This window comes from Tiliqua scincoides, chromosome 1 (assembly GCF_035046505.1).
Source record: "Tiliqua scincoides isolate rTilSci1 chromosome 1, rTilSci1.hap2, whole genome shotgun sequence".
Classification (NCBI taxonomy): domain Eukaryota; kingdom Metazoa; phylum Chordata; class Lepidosauria; order Squamata; family Scincidae; genus Tiliqua; species Tiliqua scincoides.
This window is the reverse complement of record NC_089821.1, coordinates 152,922,610-152,930,402: the sequence shown is the minus strand read 5'-3', so window position 1 is coordinate 152,930,402 and position 7,793 is coordinate 152,922,610. Positions and strand designations below refer to the sequence as shown.

Below are 7,793 nucleotides of genomic sequence, written 5' to 3'. Positions count from 1 at the left end.
AATCAAAACTTTAGATATAGGCTAATGGGTTCTGAGCTGTCTGTGACAGATCAGGAGAGAGATCTTGGGGTGGTGGTGGAAAGGTCAATGAAAGTGTCGACCCAATGTGCGGCGGCAGTGAAGAAGGCCAATTCTATGCTTGGGATCATTAGAAAGGGTATCGAGAACAAAACGGCTAATATTATAATGCCATTGTACAAATCTATGGTAAGGCCACACCTGGAGTATTGTGTCCAGTTCTGGTCACCGCATCTCAAAAAAGACATAGTGGAAATGGAAAAGGTGCAAAAGAAAGTGACTAAGATGATTACGGGGCTGGGGCACCTTCCTTATGAGGAAAGGCTATGGCGTTTGGGCTCTTCAGCCTAGAAAAGAGACGCCTGAGGGGGAACATGATTGAGACATACAAAATTATGCAGGGGATGGACAGAGTGGATAGGGAGATGCTCTTTACACTCGCACATAACACCAGAACCAGGGGACATCCACTAAAATTGAGTGTTGGAAGAGTTAGAACAGACAGGAGAAAGTATTTCTTTACTCAGCGTGTGGTTGGTCTGTGGAACTCCTTGCCACAGGATGTGGTAATGGCATCTAGCCTGGATGCCTTTAAAAGGGGATTGGACAAGTTTCTGGAGGAAAAATCCATTACGGGGTACAAACCATAATGTGTATGCGCAACATCCTGATTTTAGAAATGGGCTATGTCAGAATGCCAATGCAAGGGAGGGCACCAGAATGAGGTCTCTTGTTATCTGGTATGCTCCCTGGGGCATTTGGTTGGCCACTGTGAGATACAGGAAGCTGGACTAGATGGGCCTATGGTCTGATCCAGTGGGGCTGTTCTTATGTTCTTATGTTCTTATCTCATAGCAATGAATTCCACAGGCCACTTATGCACTGTGTGAAGAAGGAACCCCTTTCCTCCATTCTAAATCTCCTGCCACTCAGTACAAAACCTCTCTCCCTGTCTCTCCCCCCACAAAACATTCAGCTCCAAGCATTGTAACCTTTCCTGACAAGAATAATGCTTCAGCCCAGTGATCATTATGGTTGCCCTATTTTTCAACTTTTCCTATGATGTCCTTCTCAAAAATATCCTGTTGTGGCAACCACCACTGCATAAAGTATTCCAGGTGGCTACGCATAGATTTCTATAGAAATCTATGTAATGTATTGTGTTATTAGCAGTCTTACGGCCCATTTCTAATGATAGTTTGCACCAGTGGAATACACGTTCTGTCAACGTAAACTCCTTTATGGCCATCACAAACATGACTAGGCCAGTGCACGGGGTCTGGCCGCCACCAAAGGAGGTAAGGCCATGCAAGGTTTGGAACAGGACAGGGAGAAGAGGGTAGATCAGGGAGAGGAGGGCAGATCAGAGAGAGATGGACAGAACAGGGCCATAACAGGGGCAGGGAGGAGGGTGGATCAGGCCCAGGTTATGGGCTGGTGTGCTGACACATGCCAAATCCTCTTTCCTAGCCTGATCTATCTTCACAGAAAAACTCAGACTACCAGCCAGCCATTGGCATGCAGGTCGAAGTTGACCCATGATGACTGCTGGAGGTTACCCTGGGGCAAGGGAACGCCCTTAGGTAAGGGAATGAGCATTCGCTTACCTGAGGTGGCCTCAAGTGACCAGAAATCCCCTCCAGGATACAGCAGAAGCTGCACCAGTGCCCCCACATCACCACACAGGGATTTTGTTAGGCCTGGGCTTCTATTGTCAATCCTTTTCTTAGGCTGCAATCCTATACATGCTTACATGAGCATAAGCCTCATTTAACTTAGTCTGCTTACTTCTGAATAGACAGGCATTGGGTTTCCTTGTGAATTATGCCTAACATGGAATCTGCTCTCTTCCCCTCTGCCACACACCAGGTCAGTGTTTTCATTGAGCTACCCACCATGACCTGGAGGCTGGGGATAAGAATAGGCCCTCAGTTTGGCTGTACTTGTCGTAAGAGGCAACTAAACAGCCACCGGGTAGATGGGACTCGTTAGCCTGGGAAGGCAGCTCATCTGAGAGAAGGAAAACTCTGATCCCAAACCTCCACTGCCTTGTGGCTACATCCAGTTATGGAAAAGGCTTCAGGAGTCAACCTCAAGGCAAAATCCGGAGTCCCTGAGGCAGTTCATGGCTGGACACAGTCATGTTCTGGCAACTCCTGCAACGCCACTGGAACCAACCGTATTGGCTTCTGCCTTTCCATTGGACCATTTCAGCGACATGGAGAGGGGGGATTTGCTGCATGGGAAACAGTCTATCCTCCATATCTACTTTACCCAGGCTTCGCACACTGGAGAGGACACTCTGTTCCAGAACACTATTCAGAGCGCAATACCATAGTCTTCCGAGACTGAAGGATGCCAACAAGAACCCACCATGACCCTAAGATCTCTTTCCTGGTTTATCACCAACAGTTCAGACCCCACCAATGTATATGTGAAGATGGGATATTTTTGCTCCGGTATATATCATTTTATATATATTGACACTGAACCTCATTCACTGTTTGGTTGCCCATTGACCTTGGCTGGAGAGATTCTTTGGGTAATTTTCACAAGCTGCTTTGGTTTTAATCAATCTGACCAGTTTGCTACCATCTGCAAATGTGACCACTTTCCCATTTACCCTCTAAGTCCAGATGATTTATGAACAAGTTGTTATTACCTTTTAATATATTTTACCCCACCACCATGGGTACCCAAGGCGGGTTACATAAAAACCAACAATATTACAAACAACGCAACAATAAAATAGCAAAAAAGTCAGAGGCAGCAGCACAAAAAGTCATAAAAGCATCAACAATACGTAAAAATACAAAATATAGCAGCATAAAACCAACATTTACTCTGCATGTGCCCGATCTCATCTGATCTCGGAAGCTAAGCGGGGTCAGGCCTGGTTAGTATTTGGATGGGAGACCGCCTGGGAATACCAGGTGCTGTAGGCTTATACCATAGTCTTTTGAGACTGAAGGTTGCCAACCATTTTTTTTAGCAGCACAAAAAAGAAAAAGAAAAGAAGCAACAAATGATAATAAAACAATAAAAGGCAGCCATCAAAGGTAGCAATAAAAAACCTGACATAAACATTAAAAAACCCAAAAATGCAATACAAAAAATCTCGACCACAAACCAACAAGTTTTCGACCAAGTTCAAAAACACCAGTCCCAGAACAGAACAGGGCCCATTTCTTACGTCATGGTGAAAAGGAGGAAAGGTGGAATATAAAAATTTTCTATAAATAAATAGTAATAATAAATATTGGTGTTAGCTACCTTCCAGCTTGCTGGCATGGATACTGATTTAAAGGACATTACATTTTTTTTTTAACAGTTAAATAAGGCACTACTTGGGGGGGAGCACTGCTGCCCAATCATTGTTATAGCCACACCCCTTGGCACTTATAAATCAGTCAGCAGCCTCTAGGGCCTCTAAAAAGGTTTGAGAAAAGTTTCAGTATAGACTCTATACTAACAGGCAGTGGCTGTTCAGGGATTCAGGTCGGGATCTTTCCCAATGTAACTTGGAGGTGTCAGGAGCTAAACCTGGGACTGTCCACATGCAAAATAGGGCTCTGCACAGCTCCTCCAAAAGATCAATCTCTCTTCCGCCAAATTCTGCCCCACTGTAAGCTAAGCATGGCAACGAGTGAAGCAGCAGTGGTGGGGACCGGAGAGAAGCTCGGCTCAACCAGTGGGATGGCAGCTGGCTACCAGCAGCAGGACACTTGTGACAGCATGGCACTATGTTATTTAAAAAAAAAAAAACTGTTATCAATGAGGCGAAGGAGAAGGTTATTAAAAAGCCACATGAACACACTCACATACTGCTAGATTAATGGAGCAAATTTATTGAGAATTGTTCGCAAAAACACAGGCATCGGCATAGCTAGTGAGATCTTCCAGGGTTGTTGTTCTTCTGACAAGGCTGGTTTGTTGGGGAGGGGGGGTCAGTTATACTTGAGTTTTCTGCCATGGATTCACTGCTTTGCTTGGGCAAGTCATCTTTTAGTCTCATTTATCTATTTGTAAAATGTGTAAATATTTTCTAAACGTTTGTTCCTTGTTGGTGTAGTGATTGTGCATGATTCAGCCCCTTATCTGTGGCTTGGCTCACTTGCCTGTTCTCATGACATATGCTTTGCATGGGCAAATTCTGCCCTATAGAGTCACTCATTTTCGAGACTAGTCTCTCACCCTCAGGGTTCCCTCTGCTTAAATAAGTAAATATTTTCTAGAATATCTCTAAGGGCTTAATTCCTTCAGGGCTCAATCCTATCCAACTTTCCAAGACGGATGCAATCATGCCAATGGGGCATGCACTGCATCCTACAGTGGGGGGGGGGGAGCAGTCATGAAGTTTCCTCTTACCTTGGAGCTCCATTGTGGCTGTTTCTGTGCTCAAAAGTTGGTTAGGATTGGGCCCTTAATAATGTGCTGTGTGTATTTGTGTTACACTGAGCCCAATTCTATGAATGTCTCTTCAGAAATAAGTCCCATTATTGTCAATGGGGCTTACTACCAGGTAAGTGTGTATAGGACTGCAGCCTTATGCGGCTGAGGGGGCAATCCTAACCCCTTATGTCAGTGCTTTCCAGCACTGACTTAAGGACAATGCAGCTCTGAGGTAAGGGAACAAACTTTGAGGAGGACTCTGTGAGTGACACCCAACTGCAGGATGCAGCACACATCCCATTGGCACCGCTATGCCAGTGCTGGAAAGCACTGACATAAGCGGTTAGGATAGTGCCCTGAATTCATCTCCTTATTATTCTTTATGCACCTTTGGGCGCAATCCTAACTCACTTCCTAGCACCGGCATAAGGGCAATGCAGCTCCGAGGTAAGGGAACAAACATTTCCTTACTCTGAGGGGGGCAAACGTCCCATTGGCACAGCTATGCCAGTCCTGGAAAGTTGGTTAGGATATGGGCCTTGATGTCTTGATTTAGTTTCATGACAAAGTTGTACTAGATTTATTTAAAGGCACTAGTTATACTCAACCTTCCCACACACACACACACACACACACACACACACACACACACACACACACACACACAATGGGGTGCCGAAGATTGTGTAAGGCTGGTCTCTGGTGGCCTGGTATCATGTGTTGATATCAGCTTGTGAGCAAGGATCATGACAACAGATGCAATTAAATGAGCAGAACACTTTCTGTAAGTCAGCTCTTGATCTTCCTGATCTCAGGCTCCAGACCCTGCCCAGGTGCCAGCCTTGGCTAACTTACTTGGAATCAAACAATGCATCTCTCTCTCTCTCTCTCACACACACACACACACACACACACACACACACACACACACCCCATTTACAAAGTTAGTAGACTGGAGTTCTCTGAGCACACCAACAATCACAGTCTTTCCTCAAAGAAGAAGGGCTCAAAATACTCCCCAGCAACACTTCTTGGGAATATCTGGTGTTAAGAAATACAGTATTTGAATTTCAAAGTGTACTTTTGGATAGCAGTAGGAGCATTTTATCTGTGCACCAGAAGGGATGGAAATAAAAACAAATGGTGCACTTGGGAGGGGAAAAAAGAGACTTGCCTGCCATCCACAACTGTTACAGAGGAAAAGCCTCAAATGTGATATCTTCATTCCCGAAGCTGATTGCATTTGAACTGTGCTCCGGCATTACTAGAAGCTCCATGTGCTCCAGGGAACAGGAAATTATTTTTGCTGCCCCTGTTTGACATCTGCAGAACCTTTGTCAGATGCTACTGAAAAATTCTTTTTATGTGATTGCAAAAATTAGCTATGGGACCAGCCGATGTTGCTGTAGCCAATTGTTCTTTTAAAATCTTTTGTGTCAAATTGACTTTGAAGTATAGGAAGCGCAGGCCAGAGCAATAGCCTCATTGTTGAGCTCAGGCATTGCAGGTCATTCCCTGGCATCTCTGTTTAAATCATCTACAATGAGTTCACAACAGAGAACACTGAAGGGCCACTACCAGAGAGGAGCAGTGGCGTAGTTAACAGGGTGCAGGGGGTAGCAATTGCAACAGGCAACAAGATTGGGGGGGGGGCAACAACCTGAGCTTGACAATAGTGGCCAAAATTGTGAAAACCTTGGCATTTTCGAATACCCATCTTGTTATACACAATTCAGTGTGAATTTAATGCAGACTGCAATGAAACAAACCACGTCAAAATATCTCTATTCAATTGAAAGCTATAGCCAAATAACCAGAGAATAAAAACACAATTGCATTATGTAACAAAAACTGGATTTTCTTAACTCAGAACTGACCAATAACACTGATTGTTCCAAAAGTCAATTGAGTGTTGTTATGATACAGCAAGGAACCAATAAGGTGTTAATATGGGGAGGAGGGAGCCTGGGGTGAGCAAGTGGGCAGCAAGCTGCTGGGGGGAGGAGGCGAATTTTCCCCCATTTTCACTTTTTTAAAAGCTTGGGCATGGCATCACTTACAGGGCAACATTTTGAACTTGGCACCAGGCTACATAATCATTAGCTATGCCACTGAGAGCCATTTTACACCTGGCTGGGACCTGCTGGCTGGAGATGTGCCTATCAGATGTGCCTGAAGATCTGAGGCTGCCAGTTCGAAACAACCAGAAGTACCCGAGAACTGACGACACACTGATATACTGATGAGCTGACCCTCGGTGGCAGAAAGGAGTTGCCATCAAGTGGAGCGTGGGAGGCAAGGGGCCAGAGAGAGGCCAGACCAGGAAGGAATCCAGCTGGAACGAGGAGTTCTATGAAAAACTAGAACTATTAAATTGTAAAAATCCATATGGGGGTTTAGAACAGCCTGCCTATGTAAGCCTATGTAAACCGCCTTGGATTAAAGTCAGAGGAGAAATCTGACAACCAAAGAAAGGCGGTATATAAATACCTGTATAAATAAATAAATATTTGGGAGAAGGTCACAATCCCCTGCATACTTCAGATTCATAGCATTGGACCCAACATTGGGTAACATTGAACCCAACATTGTTTCTCCATTCTCAAGTAGCAGCTGCAGCTCAGAAGGCTTTTTAACAGTTCTGGCAGATACACTGCTGGAAGAGAGAGACCTGTGGTCACTTTCATTCATGCTACGGTGACTTCTTGTAGACTGGACTACTGTAATGAGGTCTGTGTGGGGCAGCTTTTGAACATATTCACCTACAACAGACTGCTGTCGACAGGTATTGATTGGTCATCTCACATTTCACCTGATTTCACCTGGCAGCTGCTGGCTGCCAACAGATTCCCAGTCTTTTTTTTTTTTTTTCTTCTTAAATTATATTGTTTTACATAAACAGAACAAAAAAAAAGAGAATACAACATTGATACGTGATTATGAATTGCTTAAAAAAAAAGAGAAAAAAAATATTTATACATATACATGACCAGAGTATCTACATATCAACACTTCATGCGGCTTATGTTATTATGTCAAGGAATGGCCTCCAGATATCCTCAAATAAATCCATACACACTTGACGCCGATAGGCCATTCACGAATACTGATAAATGTAAAATATTGTTCATCCATTGGGCATATGTAGGTGGGCATCTCTCCTTCCAATGAAGTAATATAAGCCTTTTTGCTACCGTGAGGGCATAGAGAGTCCACTTCAATTGTCCAAGTGTGAGTCTCTAGATAGCGGGTAGATAATTAAGAATTACATACATATCCATAAAAATTAAAGGTTGCTGTAGCACTATCTTTATAATATTAATTATTTCATCCCAAAAGCTTACAATAACAGGACATGATCACAACATATGTGCAAGTGTAGC

At 44.0% G+C, this 7,793-nt stretch overlaps 1 pseudogene; it reads left to right on the top strand.

Moving 5' to 3' along the window:
- Positions 1 to 2,842: 2,842 nt before the first annotated feature.
- LOC136638344 (5S ribosomal RNA) lies at positions 2,843 to 2,963 on the top strand (annotated as a pseudogene).
- Positions 2,964 to 7,793: the final 4,830 nt, after the last annotated feature.